Source organism: Molossus molossus, unplaced genomic scaffold (genome assembly GCF_014108415.1).
Source record: "Molossus molossus isolate mMolMol1 unplaced genomic scaffold, mMolMol1.p scaffold_m16_p_3, whole genome shotgun sequence".
Classification (NCBI taxonomy): domain Eukaryota; kingdom Metazoa; phylum Chordata; class Mammalia; order Chiroptera; family Molossidae; genus Molossus; species Molossus molossus.
The window spans coordinates 58,334,111-58,349,453 of record NW_023425366.1 but is presented as its reverse complement, the minus strand read 5'-3'; the positions used below and the strand labels follow the sequence as shown (position 1 = coordinate 58,349,453).

Genomic DNA, 15,343 nt, shown 5'->3' with positions numbered 1-15,343 from the left:
CAAAGATAAATTTTCAATGTCTCAGTTTCTTCATCTAGAATGCCATTTATTAGTCTTGGAACTTGATATTCTAGGCTGGACAGTTCTCTGTTTTAAAGGGCTGTCTGTGCATTCTATAATATCTACCAGCATCCCTGGTCTCTACCCACTAGCTGCCAATGCACACATTTCAGTATATTATTACATTATAATTGTCATATAGTAAATTCCAAAAATATAAAGGTCATATTCCAAGGAATTTCAGAGTATTAGCAATATTAATTTGGAAAAACAGACACACAATCAAAGTATACAATATTTACACTTAGAAATACAACATTGTAAATTGTCAGACTGATTTTATTTACTTCTCAAAGACTGAAAAATAATTACATAAAAGTTTCAGTTATTTCTTATCTGCGTGGTTGATTTTTTTTTTTTTACTATTTCATGCTATTTCTACTAAATGCATAAGAATATCATGCAATAAGTTTTTTTTCTCATTTGCCAACATTTACTCAATCTGTTCAATGTTTTTCTGTATCTGTTCTCTAAATGACATTTAATAAAATGCTATATAATTCTCCATATCCTTGTGCAGATATATTTATCCTTAGATATTTCATAAATCTATTCTGAAGTTATATTGAATGTTCTTTGTTCTTTGAAATTGCTTTTCGCCAGAGAAGGGCATTCTTCTCACTTCTGAGTACATTCTCTCGCAGGAGACCCTTCTTGCCCACCCTTACGGAAAGAACACTTGCTCTCAACGTGCCATATGGTTGTGAATAGGTTTTTTTATTTCTTCACATTTGCTTAATATTCCTTTAGTGTTATGATTAGTAAACACGTTACCTTCTGCTATGTTGTAAGTTTAAATTGACCTCCAAGCAAACATTTTTCTAGAACACTTTTATCTTGTTTTTTGATATAAAAAATCAGCTCTCCTAAGAAAATGCGTATTTTCCCTGTAAGTGTTTTAGAGGTATTTTAATTTCAACTTCCAGGATTAACATTAAGAATCTATATTAGCCTCTTCATCTTTTCTTGTGTCCGGCAACCGCAGCCATGAAGGTTGAGCTGTGCAGTTTCAGTGGGTACAAGATCTACCCCGGACATGGGAGACGCTATGCCAGGACCGACGGGAAGGTTTTCCAGTTTCTTAATGCAAAATGCTAATCGGCATTCCTTTCCAAGAGGAATCCTCGGCAGATAAACTGGACTGTCCTCTACAGAGGAAAGCACAAAAAGGGACAATCGGAAGAAATTCAAAAGAAAAGAACCCGCCGTGCAGTCAAATTTCAGAGGGCCATCACTGGTGCATCTCTTGCTGATATAATGGCCAAGAAGAATCAGAATTCTGAAGTTCGGAAGGCACAATGAGAACAGGCTATCAGGGCTGCCAAGGAAGCAAAAAAGGATAAGCAAGCGTCTAAAAAAACAGCAATAGCTGCTGCAAAGCCTCCCACAAAGGCAGCACCTAAGCAAAAGATTGTGAAGCCTGTGAAGGTTTCTGCTCCTCATGTTGGTGGCAAACGCTAAGTTGGCAAATCAGATTTTTAAATAACAAACTAGCTATAACTGAAAAAAAAAAAAAAAAAAGAATCTATATTAATAAACAATTCCAGACTCAGAATAAAAGACTTGGCTCTTTCTTTTTTTTTTTTTTTTTTTTATTCTCACCCGAGGATATTTTTCCATTTTTTGTACAGATAGAGTGGGAGGGGAGGGAGAGAGAGGAAGGGAGACAGAGAGAGAAACATCAATGTGAAGGGACACATTGAGTGGCTGCCACCCGCACGACCAACCAGGGCCGGGGACAAACTGCAACCGAAGTACGTGCCCTTAGTGGGAACCGAACCCGGGTCTCTCTGGACCGCAGGCCGACGCTCTAACCGCTGAGAAGACTTGGCTCTTTCTTTCATTAACTCTTGGGTATTCTTGATTTTAATCATGGTTTCATTTTGTTATTGTATATGTTTTTCTATTGATATATGTTGATTTCATATATATATAAATGACTTTCTGTAATTGCTATTTTATTTAAACTCACAACTATTCTGATTGAATCCCTTACTATAGTACTCTCTCTCTGTCCTCTCTCTGTCTCTGCCTCTCCTCCCTCTTACATGCACAAACATACACATACACACACACGCACACTCACATACCATTAATCATTTTGGTGAGTCAGTTTTTTTGTTGTTATACAAGGTACATTTTCTGATTTCTTTTTTATAAGTATGGCTTACTTTTTAATCAGAAAATATGTTACTTTAGGTCAGCAGTTCTCAACCTATGGTCGCGACCCCTTTGGGGTCAAACAACCCTTTCACAGGGGTCACCTAGGACCATCAGAAAACACATATTTTTGATGGTGATTCATAACAGTAGCAAAATTACAGTTATGAAATAGAATGGGGGTCACATGAGGAATTGTATTAAAGGGTCACGGCATTAGGAAGGTTGAGAACCACTGCTTTAGGTAAATATGTAAAACACTTTGTTGCATTTAATAGATATTTAATCTAAACTTATTTAATCCCATATGGGAATTTATTGGTTGACAACACAGGAAAGCTCACATAACACTGTGTGACTTCAGAAATGATGAGACTTAGGATCACAAATGATGGTTCAGAACCCTGTTTCTGTATCTTAGTTTATTGTTCCTCTCTGATAGTTTGATTTTCAAGCAGTCTCTTTTCAACATGTTGTCAAAGGTGGCATAATGACAGTTCTAGGTTCACATTTTCCTTATATCTAGTGAATCCAGAAACGAGAATAAAGTGCATCTTTCTCCATGATTTTAGAGAAAAGGATGATTCTCCATATTTGACTTATGTTTCCATTCTTGAGCTAACAATCCTTGTGATAAGGCAGAGGTCTTGCTCCTGATTGAGCAGGGTTTAATTGTGTGTGCATCTCTCATGTGGGCAGAATAAGAAAAACTACAGACAACCCAATCACATAGAATTTTTTCATCCGCTAGAAAAAGGAAAGAATAATGAACAGATGAAAATAGATGTCTCTTCTGTGTGAAGTAAGTTTGGTCTAGAGTAAATGCCTTAACTGTTAACCACATATGGGCAGTGTCCATTGAATAAGTTGCTAAATGGGTATTTTGAAAAAAATAATCTTTATTAATAACATAAATATATACAGATGTGTTTTGTCACACTAAGATGCCTTTCTCATGCTTTGCATAACAGGAATCACAGCAAAGGACAATGTTGGCAAGCATCTTCTTAGTTACCCTTAGGATATTCAAAATCCATGGAAACTTCCCATCTGCTGCAGAACTGGACCAGGAACCAATCCTCATTCTGTCTGAACATACTCAGTCCTGAAAACCTGTGATACCCAATGGAAATGATGACAAATAAAATGTAATTATGCTAATGGTATCTTACTCAGAAACCTTAAAGCTCAATGTACAATGCTATTTTGTCAGTCTTGTGTACGTTTGATATTTTTCAGGCAAAGTCATGCATTTTCCTTGCATAGTGTTACAAAATATATCAAGGTGGATTTATCAAAAGATGCTATCTAACAAAGGACCGTTTACATGTTTGTTGAATGAAGAAATAAATGGATATAAAATAAAATTTTAATAAGCTATAATTGAATTAGAGTAGAAGTCCTAGTAGTTAGTTTTAAAAATTAAGCAAAAATCCCTTTGGTTTTGTTACTTTATGAAGTAAAACATGTTAACCAATTTCTAAACTATAAGATATTAATTACTTTCTGTTTAGTAATCAGGGATTGAATGAGGTTGAGTCTCTTAGATGTTTGTAGAACCTTTCTATGTTCACTAACATGAATCTGAGAATCTGTGACCATCATTCAGTTTTACATGTAAATGTAGGTGTTGAGATTGTGAAAAATGCTGTAAACACATACTGCAAAGGGTCAAGTCCCATCCCCCTAAATAAACAACTGATTTTATAAGATTTAAAAATTCTTGAATTTAAATACTTTTGTTTACTTTACCTGGTAATAGAATTTTTTTTTTTTTTTTTTTTTTTTTACAAAGAATCAGTTTACTTATTTATTATTTTAGTGCATCTGTTTAATGGAACAAGTTGATCATGTAAACCAAACGGTAATTTCTCAGGTATTTCAGAATAAGGAAAAGCTTCCCTACCACCATTTCTTGGTCATCTTTTTCACTTACTTAGAATGATCATGATCTCCTTGGCATATCCTTACCATATATCAGTAAGGACACCACACACAGATACATAAGCCTGTTTTCTTATTAGACTTGCACTGGACATTGTTGAAGCAGGCTGGGCATAAACACCAAAGCTAGGGCAGTGCCTGGGTTGTACTTCAAGATCACACTGACCAAGCCCTTAGACATCTATGGAAGCAGGGCTGTTCTCTCTCCAGCTGGCTGTTCCTTCTGGAAGAGCTCTCTGATCTGGGTTGATCAGCCATACATCTTCTCTCTCAATGGAGGGATGTGCTAGCTGGGATCCAGAATGTTGGTGACTCTGTGTTCCCTCTCATTTCCATATCTTGTATAGGTGGGAGGAAAATACTGTCATCCTCCTTCTCTTCAAATCTGTAATGTATTCCACTTACAGCCAGCACCGCCCATACTGCCAGGATAACAAAGTCATTAGTTTGAAAAGACATACTTGTGAAAGCTCTGCAGGAACAAGTGTTGAGTGCTCCCTCTAGTACATTCAAAATGATGTAAGAAAGGCTTGAATACATATATCTGTCAATGGCCAAGACCACTGAATAGGAGCCAATGAATCCACAAGTCAGTATATTCAGTCTTCTCAGGCAGCCCATGAAAACCAGTGGAATAAGAACAACTATACAAGATGTCACCCAGAACACACTATCATTATTTAATATTTTTATGTTTCCCAGTGGAGAGAAGAAAGTCACTGATGAGATGAGGAAGCCCAGCACTAGCATGCAGGTTAAAGTATGAGGATGACAAATTGCCAAGCAGCTACCAAGAAAATATCCCCAATGCTTTCAGCGATGGCTGTCAGAATCAGACGACCATCATACTTAATTAATGTCAGTCTTGTAATTGTTATATTATAGAAGAATCCCATGAAGATAAAGCCTATGAAGAATAATTCTGTTTTCCAGAATCTGTGTCTGAAGAAACACATGAAGAGACCAAGCAGGGAAAAAAGAGGAAAAAACACTCTGGTAGGTACTCTTCCAAGGGAAGCACAATTACCCTCCATCGTGTCAAAGCTGCAAGCATATGTGTGAGCAGGAACATAAGCAACAGATGTATTGAGAAATGGGTTCACAACAATGACATTATAAAGAAACCTTGTCCCCGGAGGGAAGAGAGAAAACACTTGCCTTATCATTAGCTGTTAGGATAAGCATTAGCTGTCACCTGAGGCACTTTGGCCATCTGCAGATGCTTCAGCAACCTCTCAGTGAGGTCATTCTCAGGCAGAGAAAATAATGATAGACATCACACTGCAACCTCCACCTAGAGTCCTGTCCCATCCTGCTGTCACATGAAGGAGAATTTGTGCCTCTTGCATAGCTTAGCTTTGAATTAATAGCATTTTAAAAGTCACCTTTCATCAGCTTCTGGGAACTTTTAGTGTAAAATGTAATTTGAATTCAGGGAAGTATCTAGATAGAGTCCCTAAAATGCATATTTAATAGAATACGAGAATTCTGGATAATATAGGAGAAGGATAAGCTATCATATAACTTCAATAATAACCTATACTAATAACATTAACTGGATAAGACTTAATAAAAATATAGTAATTAATTGAATCCTATATCTGTTTATACAAATGGAATCAGCTTATGTTATACAAGCAAGGTAATTAGTGTCTTCTACATGAAACAGATTAATTTTTTGAATCTTAAGAGAGTTTAGAAAAAAGATCAAATAAAGTGTTCAAAGCATTTTTAAAATAAACTACAGAATATTTTTTTAGATTAATGAAAAGATATATTGCAGAAGAACTTCAACTAAAAGTGCAACAAAGAAGTACCAGTGTTAAAAGCAGATGTGAAAAAAAATTAAAGATCAGAAAGAAAAATCTCACTTCAGAAATGTGACAATTAAATTTTAAAATGGGAATATGGCACGGTGTTGTTAATGAAGGGAAGAAAAATCAGCAAACCAGAAAAAAAAACACAGGGTTGATGATTTGTTATTCATTAGATGAAGATTTGTTATTCATTAGATGAAATCATTTTATTTATTTTATTTTATTTTATTTATTTTATTTTATTTTATTTTATTTTATTTTATTTTTTCCAAATCTTTATTGTTGTATGTAAAATGTATTACAGATGTTCCACATTTTTCCCCCATTGACCCCCTCCTCCCCACTCCCGCCCCCCTCCCACCTTTCCCACACTATTGTCTATGTCCATTGGTTATGCATATAAGTTCTTTGGTTTATTTCTTCCCACCCCCCCAACCCCTTTCCCTTTGAGGTTTGTCAGTCTAGCAATGAATTTGTGCTTCTTAATCTCTTCACCTTTTTCACCCATTCCCCCAACCCCCTTCCCAACTGGCAACCAACAAAATGTTCTCTGTATCTATGAGACAGTTTCTGTTCTTCCTGTTCATTTTGTTTGTAGATTCCATTGTTGATAGATATGTATTCATTGCCATTTTGTTTGTTCATACATTTTATCTTTTTCTTCAAAAAGACCCTTCATCATTTCATATAATAACGGTTTGGTAGTGATGAACTCCTTTAACTTTTTCTTGTCTGGGAAAGTTTTTATATGTCCATCAATTCTAAATGACAGCTTTGCAGGATAGAGTAATTTTGGTTGTAGGTTCTTGGTTTTCATCACTCTGAATATTTCTTACCACTCCCTTCTGGCCTGCAAAGTTTCTTTTGAGAAATCAGCTGACAGCCCAATGGGAACTCCCTTGTAGGTAACTAGCTGCCTTTCTCTTGCTGCTTTTAATATTCTCTCTTTGTCTTGAACCTTTTGCATTTTGGTGATGGTGTGTCTTGGTGTGGGCCTCTTGGGGTTCATCTTGTTTGGGACTCTCTGTGTTTCCTGGACTTGTATGTCTGTTTCATTCACCAAGTTAGGAAAGTTTTCTGCCATTATTGTTTCAAACAGGTTTTCGATTTCTTGTTCTCTCTCTTCTCCTTCGGGCACCCCCAAGATGCGAATGTTGGCACGCTTGAAGTTGTCCCAGAGGCTCCTTACACTATCCTCATTTTTTTGGATTCTTTTTTCTTTTTGCTGTTCTGATCGGCGTTTTTTTGCTTCCTTATATTCCAAATCGATGGTTCGCTCCTTGGATTTACATACTCTATTATTGAAGCTGTGTAAATTATTCTTTATTTCAGTTAATGCCTCCTTTAATTCTAACTGTGGATCCATGATTTCTAACTGGTCCTTTTTTATGCTCTTGAGGCCCTCCCTAAGTTCACTGAGGTTCTCACTAAGTTCATTGAGCATCCTTATAAGCAGTATTTTGAACTCAGTATCTGTTAGGTTGTTTATCTCCCTTTCGCTTAGTTCTTTTATTGGGGTTTTGTTCTGTTCTTTCATTTGGGACCTGTTTCTTTGTCTCCTCATTTTGGCTGCCTCCCTGTGTTTGTTTCAGTGTATTACTTAATGAGAGGTATGGGGCTCGCTGAGCCCCGATGCTGCTTGTTTGAAAGAATTTAGGAAAAACCTGAAGCAGGATCCAAGACCGGCCAATCCTATGGTTAAGCAAGTGCCAACAGCTTGGGTGGGCTTGAAAGTTGTGTGGGGCGGGGCGGGGCCTCAGGGAGTCACAAGGGCGGGGCTACCAGTGTGAGCCAGGTTGCTGGAGTCCCAGATATGGTGACTGTCTGCCACCCCCCGGAAGGGCTCACCAAAGGAACAAAGGCCTCTGACAGCAGGTTTGTCCCCGAGGAAGCCCCCTCTCCAGCCCTCGCTCCAGTGCCAAACAGCTCAGTTCTTCCCTGTATGTCTCTGGCGCCCCTCGAGCTGCCTCCCCTCCGAGCTGAGAGGGAGAGAGTCCGATAAGTCCGTGCACCGGCCCTTTAGGGAGCTGCCTGGGGCTCCAGCCGCGTCAGCTTCCCTGAGCCTCAGTGCCCGCTGGTTTTTCCAGCCAGAAGTTATGGGGATTCTCTTCCTGGCACTGGAAACCTGAACGGGGCACCTGGTGTGGGACGGGGACCCCTCAGTCCTCAGGAAGGACCTTCCCAGCCGCGGGAGCCTCCTGATTTTTATCCACCACAAGTGGGTGTGGGACCAGCCCGTCTTGCCACTGCTCCCGCCACTGCGCCACCACCCCACCTCGCGCCGCCGCCTGTCCTACCGGTCTGGATGTAGCTGCTTTTTTTTTCTTAGTTCTGTAGTTGTAGGACTTTCATTTAGCTTGATTTCAGGCTGTTTTGAATGATGGTTGTTCTGTAGTTTTGTTGTAACTTTGATGTGGTTGTGGGAGGACATGATACCGCGTTTACCTACGCCGCCATCTTGACCGGAAGTCCAATATGTGTTAGAATTCTTATTGCATGATAGCCAATACTTGAGAATCTGGACCAGTCTAAACTATTCTAATCTAGAAGCAAGGCTTTGACAAAGATCCTTTTGGTTCCATAGTTCCTGAGAAGATAATGACTTGGTAACACTTATTAACATTCACATGAAATGCTCTCTGAAAAATATAGTTTATGTTAGATCTGAAAGATGAGTAAAAAAATTCACACAAATCTTTGATAACTTAAAAATCCAATAGAAAAGTTCTTTGAAGATTTTCCTAACTTTTCTATGTTAAGTAATAATTGCTTGTTTGTTTGTTTTTTCATTGTTGGAATTTATTATTTTTGAAATAATGACTAAAGCCCTTATACATGTCCTGAAGGTCAGACAACTCTCAAATTTTTATTTTTTTTTGGCCTGTTCTTGGTATTGAAGGCCAGAATTATATTTGTCTCAACTCAGTAATTATTGTTTTCTCTCTCCAAGGAACTGTTAAAACTCAGGGCCCTGGACCTGATTATTTTATTAGGATTTAATAGAACATTAATCAGGAAGGTTTTTAGCATATATTCAAGGTTTTTACTATAAGGATAAAGAAAATCCCTCAAAATTTAATGCAATGCATGTATTTAGAAAGATGCATAAAAGGGAATATATTTAAAACACTTAACTACTTCGCTAATCTTTGAAAATTTTAATAAAATATCTTCATAATTTAACATTTATTTTTTATGGATAATGCAAGGAATAATGTATTATGCTTTATTATCTAAATATTTCTATTAGGTGTAAAATTAACAAGAACTAGAGAACAAGGTTTATCCATAATGTTGATTACAGAAAAAATAAAATAATCTTTAAATAGAAAAATGGCATAATTAATCAATTAATATTGTTAATTATGTTATCTAAGAAATACCAGGGATTTATAATTGTTTTTTCCTGAGCTTAACTATATCACATCAAATTTTCTTTTTTTGACACTAAACACAGTCATATTTATTTGAAACCATGAAGTGCACTCCATTTTAATAAATACTTTTAACACTGACTGTAGAAACACTACTGTGCATGTTCTATGAAAACAGTTTGCTACAGAATCAGAGAAAAGGAAGTCTTTTTCTTGTAGACCATTGATAATATAATCTGGAAGCAGGGCTACCTCACGATATTGCGTCAAATTGGGGGAGGGAAGAAAGTTGATAAAATCAGGAAGAACTGGCTCCTCTCCTTTCCTCACTGGGGCCTTAAAATTAAAAATCTGAAATTGGGAAATATACCTTCAAACATCCTTGGCTTATTTCTCAGTTTTGGATAAGAATTACTAGTTAGTAGACATGAAAAAAAAAAAAAATTGGAAACAGGTACCCAATTTGAATCCGGGTCAGATTAGTCTGGTTGGAAATGGTTCATCAGGCCCCTCGGAGGCCAAGCAGGAGCTTCTACAGCTAATGCTTACAGCTCAGGCACAACCACAGTATCACACTGGAGAACTGAAAGCACCAAACAACAAACTGTTGCGGTCATGTCCTTTTGTAAATGCCTTTAGTGTATAGCAAAGTTACATAATATCTTTCTTTATAAAACATAATACTAATACACTATGGGAAATGTGGTTATAAAATCTGTATTGAATAAATTACCTATTTCTATATTCTCTCCTTTGTAGTAAAAACTCAGCCCGACAATTTTCAGTGTATTAACTTTTAATCCTGATTGTAGAGTTCTAAGATTACTGTATTGATTGGTATAGATAAGGGCTATTGTTGAAAGTATTTAGACTATTACAAATGTTTCCCTCTGCAGATATGAATGCAATCACCTGTAAAAGTTATTGGAAGAAAAGGAACATACTATAGATAGTATAAAAAGTATCTTAATATTTCTCACATGTAGCATATTTTTCTACACTTATAATCTGATATATGCCATTTAAAATTTTACCATTCTTGTTGATTTTACTTAGGTGCTTTGTGGGTACACAAAGCAGTAACATGATTCCAAATGGTCAAACTGTACAAAAAGCACCTTTCCATTATTTAAATCCATCGTCAGCTATCCTCCCATGGACAGAAAAATATCTCCTTAGTTTCTCATTAATCCTCCATGTGTAATTTTTTTTCTTGTACAAATAATTGTATTTTAAAATTTTTTCTTTTTCAAATAGAGTGTTATACTGAAGATATTCTTTTGCCCTTCACTGTTTTTCAGTGAACAATATTGCTTGGGAATCACTTTACTTCATAAAGATCTGTCCATGATTTTTTAGTTTTAGTTTTTTGTTAATCCTCACCCGAGGATATCCATTTATATATATATATATATTTTTAGATAGAGTGGGAGGGAGAGAGAGAGAGAAACATTGATGTGAGAGAGGCACATCAATTGGTTGTTTCCTGCATGACCCCAACCCTGACTGGGGCCAGGGATTAAATTTGCAACCCAGGTACTGTCCTTGACTGGGAATCAAACTCGTGACCCTTTGGGTCACAGGCTAAGACTCTAACCGCTGAACCAAACCTGCCAGGGCAGGATCTTTCCATTATTTTTTTATGACTGCATATTACATTTTTGTGTGGATGTATCATAATTTTTTCCACTACCCCCTATATAAGGACATATAAGTTGTTTCCAATTATTTACTAACCACAAACAATACTATAATGAATAAGCATGGACACATTTATTTTTTCATGTTGATTGGGTATATCAGGGTAAATTCCTTTAAGGACTGCAGGGTGAAAGGCAAACAATTATGTAGTTTTAAAGATTTTGCCAATTCTCTTCATAAAGTTTGCATCAACCTATATTTCTAATAGTATGCATTAGAGTACTTATCCCCAGGTGTTTGCTCAGAGAATATATTGTTATACATGTCAAATTTGCCAGTCTGAATGCTAAGAAATGTAATCTGAGTTAGCTGTGATTTACATTTATTTTATTGTAAGAATGAACATCTTTTTGATATGTTTAAGGGTCATATTACACATATTTAATGGTTAATGTCTTTGTTCCTTTTATATAAGTTTCTTTATTTTGGTCTTTAAAAATAATTTTTATGAATAATTTAAGAATATTAAGACTTATTTATGTATTAGGAGAACTGGCCCTTTTGTATATATAGTTCATGTATATTCTCACACTTTTTCAAGTACATTTTAGGTTTTATATTAACATACAATAAAATTGGAAGTTTTTGTGTGCGATCTCTGAATTTTAATTATGTGTATATTTGTGTAACCACTACCATAATACACAACCCTTCCACCAGCCCTAAATCTCCCTTGAGCTGCCAGTTTGTAATCATGACCTTGCCCATCTCTAACCTTGGCAACGTCTGATCTGTTTCCCTCACTATAGTTATGACTTTGTTAGAATACCATGTAAAAGGAGTAACATAGTTTGTAACAATTTGAAACTGGCTTCTATCATTCAATGTAATGTCTTGAAGGTTTATCCAGATTATATACATAAAGTTTATTCTTTTTTTTATGCTCATCTAAGGATATTTTTCTATTTATCTTCAGATAGAGTGGGAGGGAGAGAGAGGGAGAGAAAGGGAGAGAGAGAGAAACATCAATGTGAGAGAGACACATTGACTGGTTGCCTCCTGCGCAATCCCAAACCAGGCCTGGGACAAACCGCAACCGAAGTACGCGCCCTTGTCCGGAATCGCACCTGCAACTCATTGGTCCACGGGCCGAAGCTCCAACTTCTGTGCCAAACCGACCAGGGCAAAAGTTTATTTATTTTTATTACTGATTCTGTGATAGGGTTATATTATGGTTTATTTATCCATTCACCCGCTGAAGAACATCTGTGTAATTTCCAGGTTTGGGTGATTATGAGGAGAGGAGCTTTTAACGTTTACATACAGGATTTTGTGTAAACATAGGTTCTCATTTTTCTAGGGCGAATATCCAGGAGTAAAATTTCTGGGAAATACAGTTAGTATACATTTAACTGTATAAGAAACTGCTACATTATTGTACAAAGTGGTTGTACCATTTTGCATGGCCACCACCAATTTATGCAAGCTCCATTTGTTACACATCCTCACCCACACTTGCTATTATATTTTTTATTTTATTATTTGAATATGTGTGGAATGGTATTTCATTATGGTTTTAATTTGTGTTTTCTTAATAGCTAAAGATTTTGAACTTGTTTCAAATGTTCAATTGCCTGCTGTATATCCTATTTAATTATCTCAAGTCCTTAATTTTTAAAAATTGAGTCATTTGTTTTCTTACTGTTGGGTTTTGATAGTTCTTTATATATTCTGGATAAATGCAATTTTTGCAGATATGTTATTTGCTAATATTCTATCCCTGTTTATAGCTTGTTTTTTTGTTTGTTTTTTAAATTCTCTAAGTACTTATTTTCTTTTACTTTATTAGATGACATTTTATGGGGCATGCATTTTATTTTTATTAGGTAAAATGTATCCATATTTCATTTTGTCCAACTACATTTTGATTTATAATTAGTGTTTGAACACACTTGGGCTAAGGAGGGATTCACTGACTTTTTGTTTTGTTTTGTTTATAAAACTTCTGTAGTTTTGTATTTTTATATTTAGAGCCCTGTCTCTTTGATGTTTATTCTTGAATAATGGTGTGAGATCTGGGTCTACTTTCATCCTTTGCCAAATGTCTAACAAGTTATCCCATTAACATTTATTAAACATCCTACTTCATCTAAAAATATTTGAGATGCCATCCTTTCACTTTCTAAAGTTTCACTATTTTCTTTTCTAAGTATAATTCTGGACTTCCAATTCTATATCCCTGGTTTACATGTCTATTCATGAATCAGAACCATGTTGTTTTCATTATAAAGGGTCTATATTTTAATCCTTTGTAGGCTTATTCTCCTTCAAAGAATCTCTTTTTAAAAATTAATTTATGTCTATTTCTGCTTGTTTTTTTCATGGAATATTTTAGTGTCAACTTCTCTCTTCTATAAAAAAAAAACCTCTTTGATTCTCTATTAATAAGTGTGTTTCTGTTTATGTTTTCTTCTATCTCTTGTAATGTTTGCTTTATAAACATTGTTTTATTATTTCATGCATAGATATTTATAGTTTTTATATTTTAATTAAAAGTTTGACTTGTAGCCCTAAATAATGCCAATATTTTAATGTTTACTCATTTTAGCTTTGCATTCTATATAATTGTATATATATATGTGTATATACATATATATATATATATATATATATATATATATATATATATATATATAGTTTAAATAGAGAGAAAGGGAGAGAGAAATAGAAACATCGATGTGAGAGAGAAAAATCAATGGGCTGCCTCCTGCATGCCCCCTACTGGGAATGCCCTGACAGGGAATGAAAGTGGGACCTCTCAGTCCATGGGATGATGCTCAATCCACAGAGCCACACCAGCCGGGCTGTATTCTATTATGATGTCAATATAACTATATTTCCTTTATTATGGTTTTCCATTTGCCTGGTACACATCTGTCCATTTTTAAATTTTTAGCTTCTGGAGAAAATTTTTTTAAGTGTCATTCTCTGTTGATCCAATAGATCCAGAGACATGAAAGTAGGGAAAAAACTGACAAACCTCAGAGGGAAGTGTAATGGGGAGTTGGGAAGAGATAAACCAAAGAACTTATATGCATATATGCATAACCAATGGACACAGACAATATTTGGGGGAAAGTAGGAGGGAGGTGGAAGCAGGGAGGAGGGTGTCACGGGGAGGAAAAAGGAGAGACATCTGTAGTACTGTCAATAACAAAGATTTAAAAATTCAAGTGTGGTTCTCTTAAAAGACATAGTTGTTGTTTTTTTTAATTTTTTTTTCTTTATTGATTTTAGAGAGAAAGGAAGGGAGAGGGAGAGAGAAAAACATTGATAAGAGAGAACATCAATTGGCTGCCTCCTGCACGCCCCCCACTGGTGATTGGGACCATAACCTGGGCATGTGTCCTGACTGGGAATTGAACCGGCGACCTCTTGGTGCATGGGTCAATGCTCAAACACTGAGCCATATGGCCGGCCATGATTTGCAAACCAAATTGAAAACATTTTAAATGGGTAAGTTAGATCAACTCATATTTATTGATAAGTGAAATAGATGACCCACTTCTCACATTATTTTGATATAATTATTATACATATTTTGTTAGATTTGCTATTTATCTATGTAATGTATTTCTTTGTTTTATTTATTGAGTTAGTTATGGTATTTAGACAGGTTTGTATTTTTTTTTCAATGAGTTTCCAAGGTATGAAAATGATTTTAATGTCTCTATTTTCTTATTTAACTTTTTATTAACTTGTTTGTTTTATAATGATACAATTAAATGATATACCTAATACCCATACAACAATCAATGAATGTATGCTAATATTCTCTTCCCTTATCTATTTCCTTCCATTCTTTTGTTATAGCATATTGTCAAATGTACAACACATGACATACATCACATATTTTATTCCATTCTCATCCATATATTCATTTTAGTCTTCGATCTAGAATTAAATATGTAGAATTTGCACTGTCACTACTTATGTTGCAATTGCCCTGTTGTCTTTGGATTGGGTAGAGTTCATCTTCTAATAGATTCCTCAGGAATAGTTGAGCTCAGGGGTTCACAATTCCCTGAGCTCTTTGTAATATTGAGTCCTTTTATGTAACCCTGATAGAAAAAGTTTGGCTGTTTATAAAACCCTAGGTTCACAATTACATTTCTTGAAATGTTGATTTTTTTCTCAAACTGTTCTTGTTCTTCATAAATACATGTGATGGAGCATGGCCAATAGCTGGATAGGATGTGTTGTTTATTTTTCCACTTACGGAAAAGTTGAATGATGAAAGGAGACTTGACTTAGGGTGGTGAACAAACAATACATTGTACAGACAAT

The 15,343-nt window shown here is 35.6% G+C and overlaps 2 pseudogenes; one reads left to right on the top strand and one right to left on the bottom strand.

Annotated features, from left to right (window-relative positions):
- The first annotated feature begins 1,025 nt into the window (after window positions 1–1,025).
- On the top strand, window positions 1,026–1,548 carry LOC118642599 (annotated as a pseudogene).
- Window positions 1,549–4,345: 2,797 nt separating this feature from the next.
- The window catches only part of LOC118642021, a 60,720-nt pseudogene continuing 49,722 nt past the window's right edge, over window positions 4,346–15,343 (bottom strand).